Source organism: Ursus maritimus, unplaced genomic scaffold (genome assembly GCF_017311325.1).
Source record: "Ursus maritimus isolate PB19 unplaced genomic scaffold, ASM1731132v1 scaffold_17, whole genome shotgun sequence".
In the NCBI taxonomy this organism is placed as follows: Eukaryota; Metazoa; Chordata; class Mammalia; order Carnivora; family Ursidae; genus Ursus; species Ursus maritimus.
In genome coordinates, this window is record NW_024424119.1 from 22,278,924 (window position 1) to 22,295,220 (window position 16,297).

Below are 16,297 nucleotides of genomic sequence, written 5' to 3' on the forward strand. Positions count from 1 at the left end.
TTTTTTTTTTTTTTTTCATGAGCTATAGAAAAAGTTCCCCTGGAAACTGTTCTGATTCTCTGCTCACTACAATCTTCTCATCTCAGAGCCCTTACTCCAGGAATGCCCCATGCATCTCCCAGGCAGATTCCACCTTGTATGGTTCTTCTTAGACGTACACGAGATAGTCAAGAAAACACCCCCTCCTCAGTTACTGCACTCGCTGCTAGAATCAGGAATCCCTTAATCCAAAAACTGTTGTTTAACCTGTCAGCAAGACAACTGAATTCTATCCCAAAGAAGGGAAAAAGAAGGCACGATTGGGATCTTATCTGGCTTTATAATTCTTCCCTGTGAAGTGAAATAGGAGGTTGGAAGATCTTTACTTCTTTGTGTCTAAAACTAGGTCTGCAGGTCAAGAGTACAGAATGAGCCGAAACACCAAACAATCAGTCTTTAATTTTGAGCACAAAGGGAGCAATGCCACTTTGGGAACCATGATTATATGAACCACAGAAGATTCCCATTGTTCAGAACCTATATAACAGTAATCATCCTACTAACCCACCTTCCCACCACCACCCACTTTCTCCTTCCCTAAGGAACTGATTCACTCAGGTAAGCGGTTGTAGATCCTTCAGATTCAAGGAAAATATGTCCTCTTCCTGGTTCTAGTAAATAAATCATGGTTAGTCTAAGCTAACCTTGAGAATTGCAGTCCCCTTTTCTGCATATTTTCCTGGTCTCTCTTGATAGTACGCACATCTGAAACATAGGTTCCAGATAAAATGACATCAGAAGGAGTTCTGCAGGGGAAATCTGGGGAGGGATCATCTCTACAGATAAACATACACAACTTTCATACAGGAAAGACATTTTTCCCAGATCTCTCTTTTAGCTTAAAATGTAGGGATGAAAATGTGATGCCTGGAGCGGTGACAACTATATTGCCACTGTGAGGCAATAAAGCACAAGAACGGAAAGCCAACACTCTGAGCACTGTACAGCAAATGTGTGGAAATTCTGCATCCTTGATGTCACTGAACCTCTGAAATAAATCTAGACATACCTACCTCTAGTCTTCTTTTACTATATTAAAAACCCTTACAACTTAAGACCTTTGGTGCATTTATAGTTATTTGCAGCCAAATCAATCCCTACACACTCAACTTCAAGCAGAGGGCTGGAGGAAGTGGAGAGAATAGTCAGATATTATTTGGACACTGCATTTGATAAAGTTGTATGAAATCTTGTGTTCTCTCACTGTGTATTTAAATTTGTTCCACTTCATTTCAAATATGATAAACTGTGTGTTTAGCAAAGAAGAGTGGCATTCCAAAGACTGGCAACTCCCAGAATAAATGGGGAGGTTTTCGATTTAAACCCCCTACAAATGCTTGTACTCTTCATAGACATAATTTCATTAACATAAGGATCTGACCCTGACTAGCATAAATGGAGATTTTAATCTCAGGTTCCTGAATCTCAGGTTCCTGACTGACCTAGACTCAGTCAGTGCAGAAGAGATTGGTAATCTTAGTGATAGAAATCATCATAAACCCAGGGGTTAATTTTTTTGGACTGTCATTTTGTTTGTTCCAAACCCCACCTTGGTCCCACTTTCCAACTCTCCCGTCTAAAAAGTAATTCACTAGCATAATAGTATTGGCTACTAAAGTCGATTAGTTAGCCAAATAATGGGTTAGTCTTTCACACTGTTAAAAAGTCAAGTAACACAAATAAAGTCAAGTGTTTTTTGGTGTTCTCCCCAGAGGTGATCTCTATTGTACGTTTGTGATTCTTCCAGATCCTTTCTAGTGACTTGTTTAAAAAAGCTTTAGCTAAAGATATAAATTATATATATATATATAATGTTATATGGTTTTTTGTATATACAGAATATACAGTTTTTTTTCTATTTACATGAAGGAGTTATACTATACACATCATTCTTTTTTCACCTTATATGTCTCTTTGATTATTGCACAGAATTTCACAGTGTGAATGTTCTAGAGTTTAACATCTATTATTAGATATACAGGGGGTTTCTGATACTTTGCTTTATAAACAATATTGCAATGAACATCCTTCTATATGCATCAGGCATAAATGAATCTCAGGAGAGATATGGGAAAGTAGAATGTTTGAAGCGTACACAGTTTACGTTTTAATAGAGTTTGCCCAAATGATATTCAAAATTTTATTTCCATGTGGAAAGTTCACAAAAGTACCTATAATTCAGTCACTTGATATTATCAGATCTTCAAACTTCTGATAATCTGATATATGAAAGTAAGCATCTGAGAGTTATTTTAATTCAGTTTTCGGGATATAAACAAGGTTAAGCATCTCTTCATATGTTTAAAGGCGGTTTGCATTTCCTCTTCAGAGAATAACCTGTTATATGTCTATTTTTCCATTGAGTTTTTAAATCTTTTATTTATTTTTAGGAGCTCTTTATGAACTCTGAATATTAACCTTTATCTTTAATAAAGGATTGTTTTTATCCAAAATACTTCATTCAAATAGTCATTTTTATGGTGACTTTTTCTCATAAAGAATACAATTGGTATAGTCAATTTTTCAGTGTCTGTATTATCTTTGCTTTTGGTTTAATTTATGTATGCTTCCCATAACATACATACACACACACACACACACACACACACACATATATTTATATAATATGTATATAACCATATGTATTACATATTTTATATTTATGTAATATACATATTATATTAATAGACACAGTTGTATTTCTGGAATAATTCCCATGCATTTGGAGAATAAACACAAATAGATTCATACCTCCCCCACCACACATAAAAAAAATAAATTTCAGCTAGATTTAAAACCTGAAGGTAATGTTACAACGAGACTACCTAATCGGCACCTGTCACATACAGCCAGCAGTGTTAACATGGCGTCGATTTATAGCAGTACCTCACCTGAAATTCTTGGAAATCTACATTGAAATCTCTAATACAATCACATGAGACTCTGTTTACATGCAAATCTATACGGATACTTGAGGCCTAATGTATTTTAGCCTTACTGAAAAAACATGACTACAAGCACAATCCTTCATGGCCATAATTCTGTGAACATAAGCTAGCTTTCACAGAGGAGAGGTTACATATTCCACTGAGAAAAATGAATTTTGTAATGAAACCATTTTGTTAAAAAAAATTTCCAGAGTTGGGAAATAGAATAGTAATTGAATTTTTTTTTCAAGTGCAAGAGAAAGAGCTGGCTTCCTGCCATGGTCGATGACTGTAAGGTTTGTACAGTGCAATTCATTTAATTATTGGTACCAGCTTCCCAGAATGTGGTCAATAGAGAATGGATGTGTTGCTGGAACATGGAAACTAGAACAGGTTAAAAATGTTGTGACAGTTTTTTTTTTTTTTAATGGCTTCATATCCTGTAAAAGGCATTAATTTTCGAGAGAGTGATTTTGGTTTGCATTTTATGTACCATTATATCTAATTTGTTTTATGCTCCAGCAGTGAAAATCATTTTCCTCCCTCCAATTTACATGGCAAACACAAATGAATATTCAAGTAAAAAAAAAAAAACTAATTGGTTTAATTTGGCCATTCTCTGCTTCACCATAAAAGTACGCACTTTATCCTGAACTAAGTGGGTAGAAATAATAACTGGTCTTTAAATCACTGCAATTCACTCGGCTCCAAAAAAAAAAAAAAAAAAATTCTTGAAAATAAGTAACCATTCTCATTTCAGGAAGGTAAAAAGGTCAATGTATCTAGGAAAACCAAAGCAATCATAATATTAAAAAACTAATGGCTTGATGTGGCCTGGCCTTCTCATGAGGAAGATGCAGGAAACCTGGATGGCTAGGAAAACTTCCCTGGGTATGTCTAAAAAAACTAGGTCTGAAAAATTCTTGTTCAGATATCAAAACACTTGTGTGTTTATTCATTTTTGCAAATAAGCAAGGTCAGCCTCATTACGGTAAGAGCCAAAGGAACTTGAGGAGTCAGATGTGTGGAGTTTTTTATTTATGCCAGAAGTTTCCTTTCCTACCTAATGAGTGCATCAAACTTTGGTTAAAACCTAAGGTTAATACCTTCATTACCTAAATCAATTATAAATGTTCAGAAACCAATTTTCATATCGCTAACAGTCTAGGGAACTCACACTCTTCTTTAGGGAGTACAGAAGGAACCTAAGCTTAGATACCAGGATCCACACCCCGAAAACCCGGAGCAATGACACATCGCTCTGAAACCACAGGGTTCATTCTAGGAGGCGTGAGAAGTGCATATGATGTAACTTCATGGACTCAACATGACGATATCTACTTTAATAAGTGGAAGTTTCTGGAAGAGGGAAGATGAGCCCTGTGAATGAAAAATACAAAATACATAATCTGAAATTGGGTTGCTGTGGAGAACAGACTTGTTAGAGCCAAGATACCAGGTTCTGCCCTTGACGTTATTTTGTTTCTCAAATAAGCCAATTCATCATCTCAAAGGATTCGGATTCCTTTGTGTATACTCTGTGATAGTGTCTTTCAAATGTGATTCCCAGACAAGTCCTGGACCTAGGCAAAACTTCCACTGTTTCTTGGGAAGTAAGAAGAAGAAACATGAATTTTCAAAGATTTACAATTATTCTGGGGCGCCTGGGTGGCTCTGTTGGTTGAGCATCCAGCTGTTGATTTCAGCTCAGGTCATGATCTCAGGGTCATGAGACTGAGCCCCATGTTGGGCTCCATGCTGGGTGTGGAGCCTGCTTAGGATTCTCCCTCTCATTCTGTCCCTCCCCTGCTCGCTTGGTCTCGTGCTTTCGCTCTCCAAAAAAGAAAAAAGAAAAGAAAAGTTACAATTATTCTGATAACAAAAAAAGTCCTCTTACTCTGAGAGATTTATTTATAAAGTTATGGTGATACACATAATGGTGGTATATAAGCCCCTAGTTCTAATTCAGGAAAGATAGCTGCAATTAAGGCTTTTTCCCTATGAAATATAAATATCTGGGAAACACTAGTCTATGGTAAGTAAAGATTAGACAAGTAATTTTGGGGGGCTGAAGCAGGATTGGTAGATGTTCATGATAAAATAAAGTTGCTATTTTTTTGCTTTTTGTAGTTGAGGAAACAGATCCATCTGTTGTATCAATTCAGGTGAGAAAAGTCCTTTAGGCAAAAAGAAAATGATAATAAATGAAGTTCTAATCTACACAGAAGAATGAAGAGCATTGGAAGTGTTAATTACTTGATCAAATATAAAGGTTTTTTTTCTATGCAATAAAACACCTCAATTACTTTTTAAAAATTCAAATCAGGGGCACCTGGGTGGCTCAGTCTGTTAAGCATCTGCCTTTAGCTGAGGTCATGAACGTGAGGTCCTCGGGTTGAGCCCCCTCCAGCCCCACATGGGGCCCCCTGCTTAGCAGGGGGTCTGCTTCTCTCTTTCCCTCTGCCTCCCCCCCCCCCATCGTGCACACGTGCGCGCTCTCTCTCTCTCTCAAATAAATACATAAAATCTTTAAAAAATTCAAATCAAAAAATATTGATCAAATCAGGGGTGCCCGGGTGGCTCAGTTGGTTAAGTGTCTAACTCTTCATCTCGGTTCAGGTCTTGATCTTTTGGTTATGAGCTCAAGCCCACATTGAGCTCCATGCTGGGCTTGGAACATACTTAAAAACAAAACTAAAACAAAACCTCTTAACAGAATGAGTAGGCAAGCCAGAGCAAGTTAATGACAGGGCCTGGAATGAAGCCACACTGTGCAACTCTCAGGGGAATTTTCTTTGTGTGACCCAGCCTAATTCTAGAAAAATATAAGCCCTTCAATGTTTCCCCAAAACTCTAGAGCTACCTTTGATGTCAGATACCACCTGGTCAATAATAATGTCTGTGTTAGACTTTTCCCTTAATGGAGTGTCACGTATTTCTTATTCTTTTTTTTTTAAGATTTTATTTGTTTATTTAGAGGGAGAAAGTGAACAAGAAAGCACACGTAAGTGGCAGGAGGGGCAGAGGGAGAGAGAAAATCTCAGGCAGACTCCACGCTGGGGGCAGAGCCTTACACGGGGCTCAATCTCACGTGAGCCATGAGATCATGACCTGAGCCGAAATCAAGAGTTGGATGCTCAACCGACTGAGCCACCCAGGTGCCCCAAGTTTCACATATTTCTAAATAAATTCATATTTTCTTCTATGAAAATACAGCATGATAAAACCCAGCAATTTTATACTTTGTACTGGGTTCCGTTCTGTTCTTTCCTATATGCACCATTTAGATATTTCTTTTAAATAGAAATACTTAGATTGAATAGACAATATTCCATTATACTAAATATCTTTTCCTTCTTTGATTTCCACGGTCACCCATCATATGAGGCACCGGGCCGAATGCTCCAACGGGTCAAATTACCTTTCTCCTCATCTGTTTCCAACTGCAGCCCCGTGACACTCACCAAGCAAGAAACTGAGTTTCAGAAATGCTAAGAAATTTGACACCGGTGGATCCTCCACTAGTATGTGTCATGGATGTCTGAACTCAGGGTTTCTGATTAATTTAATAAGACATCTAAAACGGGGAGGTACATGCAGTTCTTCAGTGAATATTAGGTCATTTCCTTCCCTCCCCCCACCTCCACCCTGCTCCTCCATAAAATCGTCCTGATTTAAGAAAATGCTAAATATCACAGGTACCGTGCCTCATGAGTCTTAAAGCGTCTTTACATATTAGATAAATGACAGGACATAGTAAAAATGCAACAGTAAGTAGACTATAGACTGGTAGAAACAACGAGCATGGGTAAAAAGCTGCGAGGTAGGTATTGCGTCTATCTACAGTCGTGGAACTGCTTTAAACGTGGTATACAGTGCATGTCCACCCTGGAACAGCCAAGGACAGGTGCACGGGAACGGGTCAGCTCCTTTTCCCGAGCCCGGGGGGACACGAGCACCCCCTCTTGGATCACTTCCTAAAGAGGAGGACGCGAATGTGAAGCCACAGTCTTCGCGCCACAGGACTGCGGGAGCGTCACCAACGTTGGTTACAGGTGAGTGAGCCGCACGCGAAAGCTAACGTAGCTGCCCCCCGGTACCCAGGAAGCATGACCCCCGCTCTGCTCCTCTTCTCTCGGCTTTTCCCGAGTGACCCGGTGTGACCTCTGCCTCCCGCCCTGCGCTCCACTCCCCACGTGGACCCGGGGCTGCTGCGCAGACGCAACCTGCCTTGTTGTCCCATTTGATCGCCTCTCTCAGAGGGCACGGCCTGTCCCGCCGAGGGACACCTTCTCCACACCGCCCAGGAAAGCACCTATTTTTCTTCTCTAGCGAATCCTCTGAATGAGGTAATCCTCTCTCTGCATTTCAGTCATTCTCATTTTTAAAAGTAGGCCTGGTTTTTTTCCTCCGCACGACGCTGCAAACTTCCCATTGTCACACGGTACCTTCAGCCCTGATTGTCTGCTGATCAAAAGACTTCTTCCCAGCATTTGAATTGTTTGTCAAGGATGGAAGAGAAGTCCATAAAACCACTTCAACTTTTTCGGCCCATTCTAGTGGAAGCTGTAAGAAATCAAACCCTTTATGAACAACTTCTCTTCTTTCGAATGTAGTAAGATTTGTATGAGACCGAGCAAGAAAATCAGCATATATGAATGTTTTATGTATTTGAAAAATAGAAATGTCAGAGCAGACCCATGTCGCATTTGGCAAGAACGCGATGAAGGAGGAGGGAGGGTTGTCTTACTTTGGGGGCTAATAGGGTGTTGTTCAAATGCTGATTAGGAAAGAAACAAAAAGAAGGACTTTTCTGGTGCCTCTCAGAGACGTTGACACAAGAAGTAGGGCAAAAATTCTAGGCTGTATTGTGAAGTCTAAAATTCCATGAGCTGCCTTGCCGTCTTTAGCGTCGCAGGGCTCTGAAGGCCTAACACGGGGTCCCCCTGCTGTGACCAGATACGCTCCATGCCTCAGGCAGAAGTCTCTCCATAGGCTAATTCCCTCTCTCGGCTGGACAGTTGCCATCTACCTGGTCATCAACTTAATGGCCTGAGCTGCCCTGACAGCCTACAGAATTATTTGGCTAAGCCAGTCACACCCCCCTGTGTAAACCAGGGAGCACATCACCTCCTTGTTACTACAAAGCCTGCCTCCTATGGCCCGTAGTGGTTCACTCTGCTCTGGAATGCATCCCCCGTGTCCCCGCATAGCACAGTGTCCTCCACTGTGAGTACTGCGACCAGTGTTGAGTGTCCTATGTTTGGCCACCTTCTACTATTTAGACCGCATATCCTTCACTCACCAACGGGGTGAATAGGAGGCAATCAGAACAGGAGCCCACACTGGAAAGTCAGAAACAGACATTTTTAAGAGCAAATCTTTTCCAAGTAACTTTTTAGTTGAAAATTTTATCTATTGCAGTGAACGTGAAGGAATAACGTATAGGCATCGACATCATCACAGCGTTTTTCAGGAACACATTAAACACATTAGAACAGTTATTTATTTGGATGCCAGAGGAAGGAGAGGTGGGTACGGAGATATCAGGGAATAAAGAAATCACTAAATCAACCAGGGAGGGGCCTTGCGTAGTCCCTACACCATAATGTGCCATGAATTGAGGACAGGATAGACAAACCCTCCATATTCCAGGAACCCCTTGCCCAAAAAAGGCAGTAATTCTTCCACACGGTGTGTGTGCACATTTTAAAAACGTGGTGTTTGTTTTCTGTTTTGGAAAAATATTAATTTTATGTATTCATCCTATGACCAGTTACTTCATTAACCTATTTTACGTTTTCTAATAGTGTTCAATGTCTTTTGCCGGCGAGATACATTCCAGGAATGCATCCCTGATCATCTGCAAATAACGACAATAATCTCGTTGCCTCCTCTCTCATCAGTGTGTCTCCTGTTTCTTTCTCTTCTCTAATCGAAATGGCCAGTATATCTGGAGTAATGTTAAAGAATCAATGAATAGAGCCCCCCTTTTCTCCTGACTTTTATGAGAGTGCTTCTGGCGCTTCGTGATTAAGGATGCTGAATACTGTTTTATAAATACTCGGCGTTATACTTAATTGTGAAGAAATAGAAATACTCTTACAGTCATAGGAAAGGAGTGTTGTGTTAGGACATGTTCTTTGTCAACTGGGAATGGGAGTTGGATTTTATCACATGTCATTTTTATACCCCTGGAATTAATAGCGTGGCTTTTCTGCTTTGGCCTCTTCTTAGAGTGACAGATTCTTTTATTTGTATTATTGTTTAGAAGATGCACAGTACATTTTATAATATGAAATGCAAGCGATCTAAATCTGTAGCTGATCTCAAATTACTGTGTTGAGGAGTATTACTACATGAACATACTAGTCTAATAGAAAGAGATGGCCAATAAACTTGGCATGCCCTTTGATGTGTGGCATTCCAGAGTCTTTCATTTTGCCTCACGGAGAACTCTTTTGGGAAACCTGGCTCAGGCCCCAGCTACATCTCCCCCCAAATGCCTATCGCTATTATGGCATGTTTGCTTGTGATCCGGTTGTATTTCTGTGCAGTCAACAGCATGGATTTCTGTTCCCCCAAGAGGAGCCATTTCGATGCCGGTATTTTGTCCTGGTTATGAGCTGCATGATATATTCGCCGGTGTTCACATTGTAAATTTTCTGCAATGTTTCCATGATTTATTCAGAATTTGATGTTTGGGAGCAATTACTTTGATATAAAACCTGTAGTCTGTGTGAAGGCAGAGACAGCACCTGTTTTATCTCTAGGGTCTTCCTAGCACAGAGCTTGGTACATAGAAGATGCTCAATAAATATTTGATTCTTTTTGTTTGAATTTGTTTTGAAATATTGCAGAGGGTATATGGTTATATCTTTAGAAAATACTAATTATATAGGAAGCGGACTTCGAAAGTGCTGTTAGGAACGCTGTAATCTTACCCTTCATGCATTTTTCCAGCTTTAATGAGATAATAATTGACTTATCACATTGTACAAGTTTAAGATGTCCAGCATGTTAATTCGATACATTTATATATTGTGAAATGATTACCATCTGGTGTTAGCAAACTTCCGCCTCCTCATATAATTACCATTTCTTTTCCGTGGTGATAATCCTGAAGACCTACTCTCTTAGCAACTTTCAAGTATATAAAACAGTACTAGTTAATCACCATGCTGTACATAACAACCCCAGAATTATTCATTGTATAACTGAAAGTCTGCAAGAGCTTTAGAAGTACTTCCATGGTTTAATTAAGATTTTATTACTCTTTAAAGTGAACAACACATTTTCATATTTTACTTCAATTGATCTTCACCCGGATCCTTTCGAGTATCCTTAATATTCTATTTTAAATATGAAACAAAAAATCAGAGATCAGGGAATTTACACAAAAACACTAATTTGGTAATCCCTAAAAAAACATACCCAGCAATTTTAAGTCCCAGATCACTGAATCTTCCACTGTAGTTTTACAAAATATCCCTGTTCTTTTTATATTCATCTCTTGATATCATATTTATAAGAAAATAACATTTAAAATAAATACTAAAGTCAATCAGAAAGCCAAAATGATAGACAAGGTCCACAACAAGTGTTTGGCCTGAGGGCAACTCCATGGAGAATGATAGAAGCTTATTATTGGTTGAAAAAGTGCATTTGAGAGGCTTTCAAAAAGAAAAAAAATAGTATTGAACGATTCCAGTGGAAAAAATTACCAGAAAAAAAAAAATCAAGTAATGCATTTATAAAAAGTCCCTCAGGATAGAGAATACATTTTCATCCTTGCTTTTCTTATACCTAGAGCAATTAATATTTGCCATTTAGAACATGCTCAAAAATGTCCTACTGATTAATGAATAAATAATCATAATAATTTACTTTTAGTTTTATGTAAAACATTTTGAAAGTCACAGTAAAATTTCAAAATGTCTGTGTTAGGTTCAGGCTCTTTTCGTTATTATTAAAAAACCATTGATAGCTTAGTTGTAGAGTTGAACTTAAATATTATTCCCAAAATGCATCACTTAGAAGCCGAGTTTTGTTTATTGTTGTGGTCTTAAGGAAGGATAATGCACAAGTTTTGCATGTGGAGTTTGCTATCTAACCCCTGTGCTTTTATGACTGCCTTCTGGACTTTCTGCTCTTCAGGTTCCCATCTGAGGCGTTAGATGATCTCCCTATGACTTGTTCTTTATTTCTTTTGATGTGACCTTTCTCTTCTGCCATGTACACCTCAGAAAGCAAGACATCAGTAGAAACCCAGACTCTGGAGCTCGACAAGCCTCATTCTAGGTACGGAAATTAAATATAGGCATGGGTACAGCAAATAAAAAAAAATTTGTGTCATTCTATTTAGAATTACGTGATCCCAGGGGCGCCTGGGTAGTGCAGTCATTAAGCGTCTGCCTTCTGCTCAGGGCGTGATCCCGGTGTTCTGGGATCGAGCCCCACATCGGGCTCCTCCGCTGGGAGCCTGCTTCTTCCTCTCCCACTCCCCCTGCTTGTGTTCCCTCTCTCGCTGGCTGTCTCTCTGTCACATAAATAAATAAAATCTTTAAAAAAAAAAAAAAGAATTATGTGATCCCAGAGTTGTGAGGAAATGTACACTCAGTTTATTCTAATCACTCGTAAAAGGCAAAAGGTGCACTCTAACAGTCTTCCATTGAATGGTTTGGTTTGTAATTTTTTTTAAATTCATTTGATGTTTTATTTTATTTTTATTTTTTTTAAAGATTTTATTTACTTATTCGACAGAGATAGAGACAGTCAGCGAGAGAGGGAACACAAGCAGGGGGAGTGGGAGAGGAAGAAGCAGACTCATAGTGGAGGAGCCTGATGTGGGGCTCGATCCGGTAACGCCGGGATCACGCCCTGAGCCGAAGGCAGACGCTTAACCGCTGTGCCACCCAGGTGCCCCTATTTTTTTTTTTAATTTTTTAAAGATTTTTTATTTATTTGAGACAGAGAGAGAAAGCATGAGTTGGGGGGGGAGGGGCAGAGGCAGAGGGAGAAGCTGATCCCTCGATGAGAAAGGAGCCTAGATGTGGGGCTCGATCCCAGGATCCTGGGATCATGACCAGAGCCAAAAGCAGACGCTTAACCAACTGAGCCACCAATGCCCCTCATGTGATGTTTTAAATTGTAGTAGTAATTCTTGCTTATTTTACCAACTCAAATAATTCAAATTATAAAGTTAATAATCTGCATAAATTCACACTTTCTTACAATATCAATCCTTTGGAGCAACTATTATTAGTAGTAGGGCATATATCATTTCACAGCTTTTTTTCTGCTTATGCAAGCATCAATAGGCATACTCAGAATTACTTTCAAACATAGGTCATTCTGACCTTGCATGATTCTTTCAGAAACTTCCTAAAATTTTATGATACCTTAGAAACTGAGATCTATATTAATTAATACCTAATTATTTTTTAATAGACAACTTCATTTTAAAAGAATTGTGCCCTTTGATTTTATTTATGCATAATCATGCTCAATATAAAGGAAACGTAGTTTTACTTATACAAAACACTACCACAATTTCTAAAGCAGAGTTTTAAAGAATATACTAAGTAAATATGTAATTCAAACATCTACCTTAGAACTTTATGGTTTTATAGTACTATGGAATTAAATTTAGGATCATGACAAGGATGTCTCAGTGCTCCAATTCAACACTGTTTTGTTTCAAGACAAGATATAGAGAATAGCATTGAAAAGAAAAAAAAATGACAACATTATTTACTAAGTTTATGATTGCTATAAAAATCCAAGTGTATTTATAGGTACATATGCACAATCAATTTAAGCTCAGCAATGTTATTATAAAAGATCAATATGCAAAAATCATTTTTCTGGGGTGCCTGGGTGGCTCAGTCGTTAAGTGTCTGCCTTTGGCTCAGGGTGTGATCCCAGCGCTCTGGGATCGAGCCCCACATCAGGCTCCTCTGCTGTGAGCCTGCTTCTTCCTCTCCCGCTCCCCCTGCTTGTGTTCCCTCTCTCACTCCCTGTCTCTCTGTCAAATAAATATTTTTTTAAAAAATCATTTTTCTGTACACAAGCAACAATTGATTAGAACTTAAAATTAAAATAGATTGAAATAAATAGTACTGATAAGAGAAAAAAAGGCATTTAGGTATACATCAAACCAATTAAGCAAAACCTACATGGATAAAATTTTAGAGAAAGATATTAAATAAATTTCTGAAAAAATGAAGAGTTTCCAAGTTCTTCAGTAGAAAAAAATAAAATCTTATAAATGTCAATTATCCAGTAATTGACATATAAGATCCAAACCCAAACACTGTGTTTTCTTTTGGAATTGCCCACCGATTCTGCAGCTTATCTGGAAATCCAGAAAGTCAACAATCAACATATTCTTACAAAAGAACAAGGTGAGAGGAAGCGGTGGTGCTACCCCCACTAGCTCTCAAGGCTTCCTGTGATGACACGTTACATGCTATTTACACAGGGTTAGGTAAATGGACCAACGCTGCAAAATAGAGTGAAGTGTGACAAAAGCAGTGTTCCTTAAGAAAGAATGGACTCCACAATAAATCATCTTGCTAAGACAACTGTATATCTATCAAGAAAAAAAGAAAAAGTTGGATTCTTGCTGCTTTAAAGACCCAAATTTAGAGATTAAAATCCTTTAAAAATTGTAGAATGTTTATTCCACCAGAGACTTCTCAAAGTCACTACAAAGAGCACAAGCAAAAAGTAAACTGTTGATAAACTTGACTATCTATAGATAACTTCTCGGCCTCAAAAGTATATCTAGAGACAGAGGATCACTTACCGAGAGAGACAAACTCATTTGAACAAAAAATACCGTGCATTGTAGTATTGCTTGCAACGATAAAAGGCTAAAAATTGAAACAGTTTCCATCCGCAGAGGGATGGTTATATAATTGCAGTGTATTTATATAATGTGATACCATAAAGCAAATCAATGGATTTAGCTAAATGTTCAACATGGATAAGTATCAGAAAGAAAATACTAAATAAGAAATCAACTTAAAGGATATGCATGATATGCTACCATTTACATAAAGGTAATACCATGGGAAACAATGACATTATGTTTCTTCACGGATAATTTCACAGGGTAACTTAAAAGTGTTAAAAATGTTCTTAAGCACATGGGACACTAAATTTAGGACCAGATTTCTTTGGAAGTGCAAGAAAGGAGAGTGGGAGTGAGAAACGTTCACATTTGATAGCCATGATGGGTTAAATGGATGTTATGTTTATATGTATGTTGAAATTTTTCCTTAAAAACATCCGATGCAGCAAAATTGTCTTCCCTCCTTAAAAGGGATAATCCTGTTGCTTAAGATACACAGCAAATGAAGTATTCAGTTTGTATTTAAGGATCATATTGTGCAATATCACTATATACGAGCAGAATTAGAGGCCCAGAATATGAGAGAAACACTAAAACCTAGAGTCCACTGGGAGGTTGGCAGATTAGGTCTCTTATCTCAAACCCAGCCCAGGGCACATCTGCAGACTTATCAATAAATGGAAGAGTACTTTCCGTTCTGCTTGAAATACATTCATTCGTTCATTCATTCATTTGTTCATTCATTCATTCATGTTCTCTCTCTCTCTCTCTCTCTTATTCTTGCTCTCTTTTTCACAGTCAGAAAATAGCTTGAATGATGAGGTGTGGGCTCATTTCTGTGTGCTCCAATTTACCAAGAGTACTCCCAAATCCAATCTTTCATTTACTCAAACTTAGAAACCTCAGCAGAGGATAGTCGAATGCCTATTTTTCATAATTCTCTTCCTTTCCTAATTACCTACCTTAGACACAACATTATTAAAATCCAAAAGGACTGGGCAGGTGCTCTCAACCATTTGTGTTTCTGACACTAATGAATCCTGAGAACATGCGTGGCAGAGGCAATGGAATTCATAGTTAACACTTTATACATGATGGCCATTTACCACGGTTTAAATGGATTTACTGAGTACCCTGCCAGCACTAGCTTACACGCTCAAAAGTTCTTACACGTTTTCATTAAACCTATAATTTTTCTCAATTTCTGGCCCAACATTTCATCATTACATTTGCCCATTCTGCTTTGACAGGCTTTGCCATATACACATATGTGTATGTTTATATAAACATGTTTATATATGTTATTTATGTTCGTATATACATATATACGCACACACGCATCTATGCATATGTATATATGTGTATGTGTGTTACACTGAAGCAAAAGTAAAATCATTAAAATATAAAATGTCTATTATAACAGCGTGTCATAGTAGAGATAAAAGTATTGAGAAACCATCTAACTCAAAGTTAACTATCTAATTGGACAGACAGCCACAATTCTATGTCAAAGCCTGTTTTAACTAAGTATGTAATTGTTAATTCATTAGGGCTCTAAATCTTACTATTTTGCACAAGACACAGCCTTCTTTAGTTTATCTGGTCTTTAAATAAGACATTTCCCCCATTCTAAGCCTAGTCCCAGTACAACTCCCACTTTCACCAAAACAAAATGACAAAGCCACTCTTGGATTTTATAGCCTCTGGGTTCCAAGATTTCCATTCATGGAACTCCAACCAGAACCTTTCCATTCTAAAACTTGTTACACTTCTGCATTAATGTCCTAATACTAAGCTTAGTTCTAGTTGTTAATGATCGTGGCTTATGGAGTCGTAAAACCTGGACTTGAGTACTTTCTGCATTTTCCCATCTATGAAGTCACACCTCATTCTCCATTTCCTTAACTACAATATGGTGATAATAATGATACCCATTTCAATGGACTGTCATGTGAAATGAGAAATACTCTTACAGTTTTTAGAACTATATTTATCATTTAGTAAACACTCAGTAAATTGTCATGGTCATACGAAGCTTCCCCATTATCATTGGAAAAAGCAGGTTTCTCTTGTAATCTGTAAGCAAAGCTGTATTTCTTGCCCAGTCACTCTGGTTGTCAACATACGAACACAGGTCTTGCATCCACTGTTTACCAAAACCATCTGCCTCTTTGCTTGACAGTTCTCATCTTCGGTGCATACGTCCAGATTATTCCTTCTTCACATCCCATAGCTAGTCAAGATCTCAACATATTCTCTTTCAACTAGAGTCTTACAAAAATACGCTCTTTGTCCTGTTTTCCTCACCAGAATGTAAAGTCCTCAAAAGCAAGAACGAGGTCTGTTGTATTCACCAGAATCTAGAAAATTCACGAATAATATCAGTAGGCCTTTGGTAAATACTTACTAAATAAGCAAGGGACAAAATAGTGTTTAAGGTCAAAGAGGTTAGAGAGTTTGTCTGCTTTATTCA